Below are 10594 nucleotides of genomic sequence, written 5' to 3'. Positions count from 1 at the left end.
GGGGGGGGGGGGCGCGTGAAGGGGATGAAATAGATAAAGGGGATCAAGAGTGCACTTATCTAGAAAAAATAAAGAGTGACAATGTTTTCAGTGTTGAGCTAAACTTCCAGGATGTGCCATTTTGGCTACTTTATGGTCTTCTTTCTCTTTAGAAGCACGTCTCCTTTGCAGTCGTTATATCCCGTAAACATCTTTGTCTGGAAGGGCAGGTGGAACACATTAGAAATCCCTCTGAACTCAAGGTTGGGCCTGTCCTCGTTAACCAGCCAGCTCACTTGGGCTTTTTGATTAGTTTGAATTCTTTTATGTGTCTTGACAGGGAAATCTAAGGGGGGAATGGAGGTCTGTTTTCAAAGCTCTTTCCTTCTAGATCAACACAATGAAGGTTGGCATCCTCAAGGATTCCTCCTGGCAATGGACCCATTGCTAAGACCATGCCTCGTGATTCATCAGAATTACTTTGCCCCTGTTTGCTTCCTTTTTTTTCCTCATGGCATATTTGTAGAGTTGTCTAAGATGACTAAATGCCACAACAAAAACATACCCCATCTGATTTTAATAAACACATCTCTAGAAAAAGCTTCTTTGGCTGAAAGTGCTCAGCATTATGAGATGGAATTGCTGTATACATGCCATCAAATTGGCCTCAGGTTTTTTTTTTTTTTTTTAAAACTAGCTTAGCCCCAAATCTTTCATTGGCTAATTACAAGTGCTTAGCATGATGCAAATAAGCAGATCCCACAAGGGCAATTATGGAAAATAATAGTAATAATCACAACTATCAGCTGATGTGATAGATGCCATCTGGTTCTGTGTGTGTGGAAGAGATTCTGGTTCTCCCACAAACTCACAGCCTGTGTATTGCCTGGTTGGCAGATGAGCTTCTAGGACACGCTATGGATCTACAGGTTAGGAGCAGACATTTCTCTGCTTTGCGTGCTATTTGGGGGAGAGGTAGTGCATCAGGTATTGGATTTGGCACGTATTTTGTGAACTTGGCACATATTTGTGGCCAGCCTACTCTGCTTCAGCACATATACACAACTATAATTATCACAAGGCCTATATTCCGGAACTGTAAATATCTTTATGTGTATATGACTCCACTCCTGCATAAACCAGGTGGGTTACTCCATTTTTGGGTGATGATTATTACTATTTTGGAGGCTATCATGTCTTTGTTTCTTTACTGGTTCCTTCATATACAGCTCTAATGACTGACCTAGTACCATATATGGAAAATGGAAAATGTCTCTTCTCTTTGCTAACTTTGGCTTCATTCTGAGGGCTTTCATGGCACTGTAGATGATCCCTCCAGCATCCTTGACCCCCTCAACTATAAGGACATTGACCTCGACTCCTCTCAGGCTACCCTTTCTGAGGGCTACCCGTTGGATCTTCTTATCACCCCCAAATCTTCCATTTCAAAAAATCAGGGAATGCTATTCTCAACCCTCCAGGTTTTTCACTCCCTTATTCAAACTTCGCTTTCTTCTCTGCACTGATTGTGATCCCTGCTTCCTGGAGGCTGCCCAAGAATACCTGTTCCCTAGGTTTTACTTCAAGCTTATCTGGCCCAGATTCAACTTCCTTGCCAGCCTCTTCGACTTCCTGGTGACCTGGCAGGACCGTGGCACCACCTTCCCTCCTCCTATAAGCATGAAGCCTAGAGCCACTATTTAGATATGTCCTGCTGTCCTGGTCACTAACCTTGACACTTCTGCTCAGTGTCTCTCCCTTCCCTCTCAGTGGTCACCCCACCTTCAGCTTATTTGCCTTGCCTGGCACTTGAGGTTTTTCACGATCTGGCCCCTGCCTGCCTATCAAAACTCGTCAAGATCTTTCTTATCTTTTCCATCCGCAGAACACCATCCACCTCCCAGACCCCAGGCCCGAGTAACTCTGTGTCGGAGGGGAGCACTCCCTCACACCCCCACTTCCACGGGAAAGTGGTTTCCAAAGCAGGCCCTGACTAGCTCCACACTTTTCCCCCCTCTGCCTCTGGGAGTCCCCGACTGGAAATACGGGAAAGAACAACCAGGTAACCTCGGCTTTGCTCCTCCCTTTTCTGTGCTGGGAGCAAGGCAGACTTTCCCTGTGCTGCGCCGTGCTCTGAGTTTTCTCTGGCCGGCCTTCTGTTTGAGAAACCGCCACTCCCAGGTCTGCCTGGTCCGGGTGTCTTCAAGCTCTGTCTTCCCTTGTCCCGGGTGTTGTTCTCCAATTTAGCCACTACCATTTAAAAGGTGATATTTTTGCCTCCATCATTATTCTTTTGAATATTTTCCAGATTATCCCAGACCCGAGTTTGGAAAGAGGCACTGTTTACGGCGGTTCTCCTTGCGTACCCCCAAAACTTGCTTGTGGTTCCCTTAACGACCAAGGTCTCTCACTTCTAGGCTCTCACCCCTGCGAGGCCATCTAACAGTCATTGTTCATTTGCCATTGCCTGGATGGATGGTATGCACGCTGTCTGTGTTCTCTCACAGATTCCTGGCAGAAATCCCATGAGCTGACTCTACTCAAGAGATGAAGAAACTGAGTCTCTGGAAGGTGACATAACTTGTGCGACATGCCCAACTGATGACAGGCAGACCCGAGACTCAGGTGTTACTCCTCCCTCAGCCTGGGAAACTCCTCCTCCATCTATAGGGCTCAGCTCAAATGCCATCTCCTTCATAGAAACTTCTGTGACCTCCCTGAGTGGATATCTGTGCCTGCCTTGTGCTTACCACACACACTCTACCCTAGCGGCTCTGTCACTGATTGTCAGTTCTTAAAGACTCTCTCCTCTCTAGACAGCCAAGTAGGGAACATGGCTTTTCATAGATGCTCAGGCCTCAGCCCATTGCCCAATGCCTGTGATAAATATTAGTTCAAAGAACTAAAGAAGAATCTAAGACAGGGCGCCTGGGTGGCTCAGTCGGTTAAGTGTCCAACTTCGGCTCAGGTCATGCTCTCGCAGTCTGAGGGTTCAAGCCCCGTGTTGGGCTCTGTGCTGACAGCCCAGAGCCTGGAGCCTGCTTCGGATTCTGTGTCTCCTTCTCTGTCTCCTCCCCCACTCACCCTCTCTCTCTCTCTATCAAAAATAAATAAACATTCAAAATAAAAGTTGAGGGGCGCCTGGGTGGCTCAGTTAGTTGAGCCTCCGACTTCGGCTCAGGTCATGATCTCACGGTCCGTGGGTTCGAGCCCCGCATCGGGCTCTGCGCTGACAGCTCAGAGCCTGGAGCCTGCTTCGGATTCTGTGTCTCCCTCTCTCTCTGACCCTCCCCCGTTCGTGCTCTGTCTCTCTCTGACTCAAAAATAAATAAACATTAAAAACAACAACAACAACAAAATTAAAAATAAATAAATAAAAGTTGAATCTAAAACAAGGAGAGGACGAGAGGATGGAGGAATTCACGTCAAATTAAATCTTGAGGTCTCCCTTCCTTTCCCAGGAGTCTAGGCCTGTTGACTTTGGACAGGGAGCTGATTGTATTCCATTTTAATTTTACCATAATGCTACAGTCTAGACATTCCTTGTTCACTCATTAATTCTTTCACTCACTTATTCAGCAAACTTATGAAACACCATTGATATGTGAGGCAAGGTCAAGGAGAAAAAGAGTATTTTTAGGAACTCATAATCAAAGGAGAAGTAGAGTTTAAGGCCAGTGATTAAACAACTAAAGGTGGGAATCACCATAACGGAGGAGTAGCGCAGGGGCACTTGGACGGAGCAGGGGGTGGGCTTTTTCTTCTCATCTAGAGGCTCCCAGTTAAAAAGTACCTGCTCCAGTTTGCCCAGCTAGTAAATGGCAGAGCCAACACTGGAGTGCAGTTCGTCTTGATTTTAGGGTTCATAGTCTTCCCGGGTGCCCACACAGCCTCGTGGTGGCCCTTAGCTCTGTAGGGCCATGCAGAGAAGGGAGTCTACAAGAAGGGGAGCCTAACCTGCTTCTAGAATCTATGTATGTTACCCCAGAGAACTCATGGCCTCTTACAGCTTTACAGTTTTCACACTGTAGGGGCGGGTTCTCCGAGAGGGTAGAAAGACTAATTCTCAAATGCGGCCTCTGGGTTTCCCGCCCACTGTCAGAATTGCTGGCACCTTGGGCAGAGTTTGCAAAAGGCCCGTTCTTTACAGGCGACAGAAACATCTGTAGATATTCACATCAGTAGAATTGAACTTCCTTGAAAGTGGAGTCGGCTTACTTCAGTAAACCATTTTTACAGATCCCCACCTCCAAACCTCATAAGCTTTTTAAGTGTTACATACCTAAATTCCCATTTAATTCTATTTTCTGTGCTGTCTGTCAGTCCTCAGTGGAGAACAAATTAGCATTTTCCTCCCCACAACTCTCCACTTTATTTGCTGTCTTTTCTGCTGTATTATAGAGTTCAGGCCTAAGAGCCCTGTTTAGGCCTAAGAGCCTGACTTCTTCAAACTTTTTCCGGAGGGAGTAGAAAATTCATAAGAACTAGTAACTTACAATGACTTACAGACACACCCACAAAAATGTCCCAGTGAGATGGAGTGGAAAAGGCAAAATCGAGAGGGGGATCACGTTGCTGGCCTCCTTGGTGTGAGAAGTATAGAGGAAGCCAACTTTCTAGGCGGGGCAGTGTTTTCCTTCTCAGTGAACTTTCACTTCTGTCCAAGAAAGGGCAGGTCCTCAAAAATGGGGATCACTGCCAAGAAGCCCGTCCTTTACTTCTCCTAAGTCAAAGAATATAAGAAAGAGAATATCATGAAGACCACTCACCATGGGGCGCCTGGGTGGCGCAGTCGGTTAAGCGTCCGACTTCGGCCAGGTCACGATCTCGCAGCCCGGGGGTTCGAGCCCCGCGTCGGGCTCTGGGCTGACGGCTCGGAGCCTGGAGCCTGTTTCCGATTCTGTGTCTCCCTCTCTCTCTGCCCCTCCCCTGTTCATGCTCTGTCTCTCTCTGTCCCAAAAATAAATAAACGTTGGAAAAAAAAAAAAATTAAAAAAAAAAAAAAAGGCCACTCACCATCAACGAGGAGACGGCCTCTCAGTCAGATTCTGACTAATAGCAAAGGAAAGTTCCTTTGACTTTTCTTGAATCCTGAGCAGGTGGAGATACTCCTTTTCACGGTGGATGATGAGTCTGGATGGGTGCCTTTTCGGGTCTTTCTTAGAGCTGAATTGCATGGCTACCTGTCACTTCTCCATGACAAGCTGCTTAGGCTAAACAAGGGTAGACCTCCTCGTGGTCATGAAGCCACAGCGAAGCAGGGCAGTGGACACGGGTTTGGGCTATGTGGACGGAGGGTTCTTCAGGTCCAGTTCTGGGAACGCTGCCCCAGGAGCAGCCATCTCCTCCCAAAGTCAGTGTGGAAGCTGTCCTTCCCCTCCAAAGTGTAGATGATCACCGAGTAATGAACACTTTGACCAGCTGTCCTTTGCCAACTGCGAGACTGGGGGGTAGTTATCATCACAGACCTTTCCTGGAGTCCTCCATTACTGAGTAGCTCAACCGATCCTGAGTTGGAACTGTTGACTCGACTGCAAGCCAGGGGCCAAGGTACAGGCGAGGCGGCAGGAAATCATTCCTGCTGGGATGCGAGAACGGCTGAGAAGAGGCCTGCGTTTTGTATTCAGATCCTTCATCTCAGTTCACTGAACATTTATGGAGAGTTCAGAGCCAGAAGCAGTGTTATTAACTGGTCTGGGTAATAGAGGCCCCAGATTGCCAAGTTCCCTGTTTGTACCGTCTCAATTTGAGGCTTTGTCGATATCAGTGCTGGCCATCAGCTCAGGGTGGCCAGGCTGGTTCTTCCAGTTCAGGTTGTCCCCCTGGAGTGGTGCGGTCCATCTGGCAAGAGGAGAGGCCACCCTTCCAGTCCAATCCCACTTTCTCTGAGTTGCCCCAGGAGGTGGACTGGATGTGCAGCTTTGACATGTTGTGCCACAGGCATATCACGCCCCCGTGTTGGGTGACTCTCACTGAAGTGTCTCCCCAGGGTGGCCAGTCCTTCCAGGTGATCCGGCTGCACCTGGATCAACACTGTTCATGTTCCTTCTGCCCATTAAACCCACAGCTGTGACTACAGCGTGAGAGTGGCAGTAAGCCAGGTACTGTGAGATGCTCGTTCTTCAACGTCATGGAGTTGGGAAGTTTGGGCAGAGGGACAGCAGTGGTGATGGGATGTCCCTTCCTCATCTCTGCCCCTAGGGCCTGCTGCATGCACGAACGCCTTTGAACTTGAAGTCAGAAGAAGATTCGTGACGTTCCTGGTCTACCTTCAGCCCATTTCAAGGTGGCATCTCCTTCAGGATAAAGAAACCAGGAACCACATGCCAGGGGTCGCCAGTGGGTTAGTCCCAAGTGTCAGTCTTCTCAAAGCCAAACTCTCTAGACTGATTATCATTATTTCTCCCTGTCCCCCATGCCCCCTCCCCCAAATCTCCCCATTCTATACAGTCCATACACCACCCACCCTCTTTACCCCTGCTTAAATGGCTGACTTGTATTCATACCATTGTCCTCCCCTGGAAATGATCCCATGAGATTTTATGGAAGAGCAAAAGTAGATCCTCATCAGGAAGTCTTAGGATTCTGCTGGTTGATGGAAAGAGGGATAAAGTGAGAAATAAACTCAGAGTCTGCCAAGGTACATACCAAAAGTAATGGAAATGAAATCAACCTCTGCAGTGACCCAGGGATAAATCCAGATGTAACAAGTGAGCTCTGCTGTCTGTGATTTTGATACAACCATTAGAGGGTTTGTCTGGGTCCTGGGAGAAACAGATGCCAAGGTATGATGAAACATGGACTTTATTAGGGATAATACCTACGGGGGCAACAATGGGACAGGAGCTGAGACATGTTGGGAGGGCACAAGAAGAAGTTTAACAATGTCTCTGTTGCATAAGTGATGAACAAAGTTTGGTTTGGGAATGGAAAGAGAAAAGGAACATCTGGGAACAAAATGATGCGAATTAGCAAAGTTGCTGTTGGGTTATAGCGAAGGTAGATATTCAGCTGGTATCTACCACGGGGCTGTACTAGGTATTGACTCCTGACACCTTGTCCAACTGGTCTGGTCTATTGATGGTCGATGCCTGTGCTGTACCGATTGTCAAATATTTTGAAAATGACCCCCAGTTCTACGAGCTATCATATTGGCTGGAATATTTGGCTATGGTTTCACAAATGGAAAATTTATTTCTGACGGCCTTTTCGTTGCAACATAGGACTATCATGTATATTAGCAATTCTCATAGAGGGGCGCCTGGGTGGCTCTGTCCATGAAGTGTCTGACTCTTGGCTTTGGCTCGGGTCATGATCTCCCAGTTCACGAGATCCAGCCTTGCATCGGGCTATGTGCTGATAGCACACAGCCTGCCTGGGATTCTCTCTCTCTCTCCTTCTCTCTCTCTCTCTCTCTCTGCCCCTCCCCTGCTCATGCTCTCTCTCTCTGTTAAAATAAATAAATAAAACTTAAAAAAAAAAATTCTCATAGATGGTGGGTGGTACAGAAACAAAGGGAACTGCCGGAATTTATTTATTGTTCTGTGGATTTGTTGGAGGGAGGTTTATGAAACTGATGGTATGCCCATGTTCAAAGTTGCTTTTGTTCTATTCTTCCTAGAAAAGAAGGTATATTACTCTTTTCCCCTTGCCCCACTAAAAATATACTAGCAACTAAATCTGGTGCACTTCCTATTTGTTTTGTTTTTCATAAGCACTGTACGTCCTCCCTAAACAGGAAAGGTAATTGAAGGTAAAATGAACGGAGACAGTGAAAAGTGACCTGTCATTAAAGTTTCTATCCTCACAAAATGCTGAAGTAATGAGCATATTTGGGGCGACTGGTGAAAAATCCAGACTTAACGGCCAGATAGACAAGAAGCAGAACTGGCACAGCCCGTGCCCATGTGGGAGTGTGGAGGCAGGAAGAAACAAGAGAAAGTGACCCGGGAACCCATGGAGATGGTGGTAAGGGCTGAATTCTCACAGGCAGTGGTACTGGGATTGAGACCAAGTTTAACTAAATCTCCATGTGCAAGGGGGCACACCTGATATCTGGAATATACTTAGGCTAGCTGGATTTTTTTTTTTTTTTTTTTTTTTGTAACCAAAAGTGCATTACGAATAGCAATCCAAAGTCTGAGACAGATTAACCTGTCTTTCCTATAATGAACTAGAAAGTAAAGTCTCCAAGATTAAAGATTTGTTCTCATGTCTAGGGTAGGTTAAACTTCTTGGGTGAGGATGGCAGGTTGTAATCATCCCGTCCAAGAAAATTGGGATGCAGGGACTGGAAACCAAAAAAGACAATGCTATGAATGCAGAGGATTCCAAAGGCAGTGACATGCTATCTTATGTGCATTTAAACTCCCCTCCCAGATTAATGTAGTGGTTGATTTTCCAACATAGGGCACAAACCCTCAGAGTTCTAAGTCATTGCTTTTATTCTCCTATGTGGTAATGGCTCCACCCCTGCCACTGAAACACACACTCTCACTTGCACGGAGTACCACACCATCACTGTGCACACCTTCCGAGTGGCCCCTTCAGTAAACTGTTTTTGATGACCTCTGATGACAATGACACCTGTTTCCTGCCCAGACTGCCACAGTGGCCCCAAATCACACACAGCCCTTTTCCTCTTTCCGTGCCTAGGGCCTACTGGAAGAAATAGCTGAAACTCCCCGCCTCTCCTTGTAGCAGGTAGAGACAGAAATGAGACAGGGCTAGAGACCAGAAAACTCAAGAAATTCAGACTGGAGATATCTTGCCTCTGAGAATGGTCAAACTTTTTGAAAATTAGGAAAAAGAAAAAGTGTAAAAAAAAGTAAAAAAAAAAAAATTAAAAAAATTAGAGAGAAGTAACAGAATTAAGTCTATCCACCATTGTGCTGGACGAAGAACGTGGCATTTCCTTCCCATTTCTCCAAAACTGTGCATATCCAGCCCATGACATCCATATTGCCCAATCCACAACAATTCTCGGTCCTGATCTATTACTTTCCCCTTTACCCCACTCCAGCCACACTGGCTTCCTCGCTTTCCCTTGTACACGCTAAGCATGACTCTATCCTACAACTTGACATTAGCTATTCTTTCTGCCCTGGAATACTCTTCCTCCAGATGTCCACATGGCCAGCTCTGTCCCTCCTTTGATTTTTACTCAAATGTCATTTTCTCAGTGGGGCCTTTCGTAACCATTCTATGTACAGGTGCAAACCTCCCCTTACACTCCTGATCCCACACACCCTGCTCCACTTTTATTTTATTCCATGGCATTTGGTATTTCTAAATTGCTCGTTGATTGTTTATTTATTTATCTATTTATTTTTTATTTTTGAGACAGAGAGAGACAGAGCATGAACGGGGGAGGGTCAGAGAGAGCGAGACACAGAATCTGAAACAGGCTCCAGGCTCTGAGCTGTCAGCACAGAGCCCGACGCGGGGCTTGAACCCACAGACCACGAGATCATGACCTGAGCCGAAGTCAGGCCGCTTAACCGCCTGAGCCACCCAGGCGCCCCTTGATTGTTTATTTATTATGTGTATTGTTTATTGTTTGCTCCCAAAGTCTGAGACAGATTAACCTGTCTTTCCTATAATGAACTAGAAAGTAAATTCTCCAAGATTAAAGATTTGTTTAGACTTTCTTTTTTTTTTAATCCTTTTAAAAAAATGCCTATTTATTTTGAGAGAGAGAGAGTGCCCACAAGCAGGGGAGGGGCATAGAGAGAGGGAGAGAGGGAATCCCAAGCAGGCTCTGCATCATCAGCACAGAGCCTGACATGGGGCTCAAACTCATCAACTGTGAGATCAAGACCTGAGCAGAAATCGAGTCAGACATTTAACTAACCGAGCCACCCGGGCACCCATAGTTGAAGATTTTAAAGACATTTAATAAATTGATTTACAGAAGTACCCTAAGAAGGAACTGCTTTTTGTTTTTGCTAGATTTATAGATTAAATATTTGTAAATTAAACTTAAAATCTCAGTAAATGGATTTCTCTTACAATGTAAAAATCTGGAAAGAGCATCACTCACACCCTACAAAAAATAAAAGCAGGATAATCTATAAAATTATAGTTTTTCTGGGGTCCATTCAAGAGTTGAGGTTGTAGGGAAACCAACTAGCCTGAAATCTAAGCAAAAAATAGGCACCTCCGAGGAGAAATGTAATATGAGTACTAGCTAATGTGAAGCCAAGTATGGAAGGAAGACAGATTTTGCATAAAAGCAGGTAAGAAAACTCCAGCTAAAATTTGTAAAGAATTTCTTTTAAAAATTTATTTATTTTTGAGAGAGAGAGAAAGAGAGAGACAGAGAAAGAGAGGGTGAGTAGAGGAGGAGCAGAGAGAGGGAGGCACAGAGCTGTCGGCACAGAGCCCCACGTAGAGATCAAACCCACAAACTGCGAGATCATGACCTGAGCCACAGTTGGACGCTTAACCTACTGAGCCACCCATGCGTCCCTGTAAAGAATTTCTAGAGTCAAGCATGGGCTATCATGAAAGTCTAGAAATCCTGGGAGTCACAGGTAAAAGGAAGATTCGCACCGACTCACAGGCTCTTCTCCACAGACCACAGCAGGTACTCATGAGAAAGACTGGGGCAGGG

At 46.0% G+C, this 10594-nt stretch overlaps 1 protein-coding gene across 1 annotated transcript in view; it reads right to left on the bottom strand.

Moving 5' to 3' along the window:
* The window catches only part of LNX1 (ligand of numb-protein X 1), a 145551-nt gene extending 140374 nt beyond the window's left edge, over positions 1-5177 (bottom strand). The window contains exon 1 of the mRNA XM_040483430.1: positions 4996-5177. The gene's annotated coding sequence lies outside the window, so the exon portion shown is untranslated. The remainder of the gene's footprint in view (positions 1-4995) is intronic.
* Positions 5178-10594: the final 5417 nt, after the last annotated feature.

The sequence above is a fragment of the Herpailurus yagouaroundi genome, unplaced genomic scaffold (genome assembly GCF_014898765.1).
Source record: "Herpailurus yagouaroundi ecotype Mexico unplaced genomic scaffold, PumYag 28, whole genome shotgun sequence".
NCBI lineage: Eukaryota > Metazoa > Chordata > Mammalia > Carnivora > Felidae > Herpailurus > Herpailurus yagouaroundi.
Note: the sequence above shows the minus strand (reverse complement) of the source record. Positions and strands in the feature narration are given on the sequence as shown.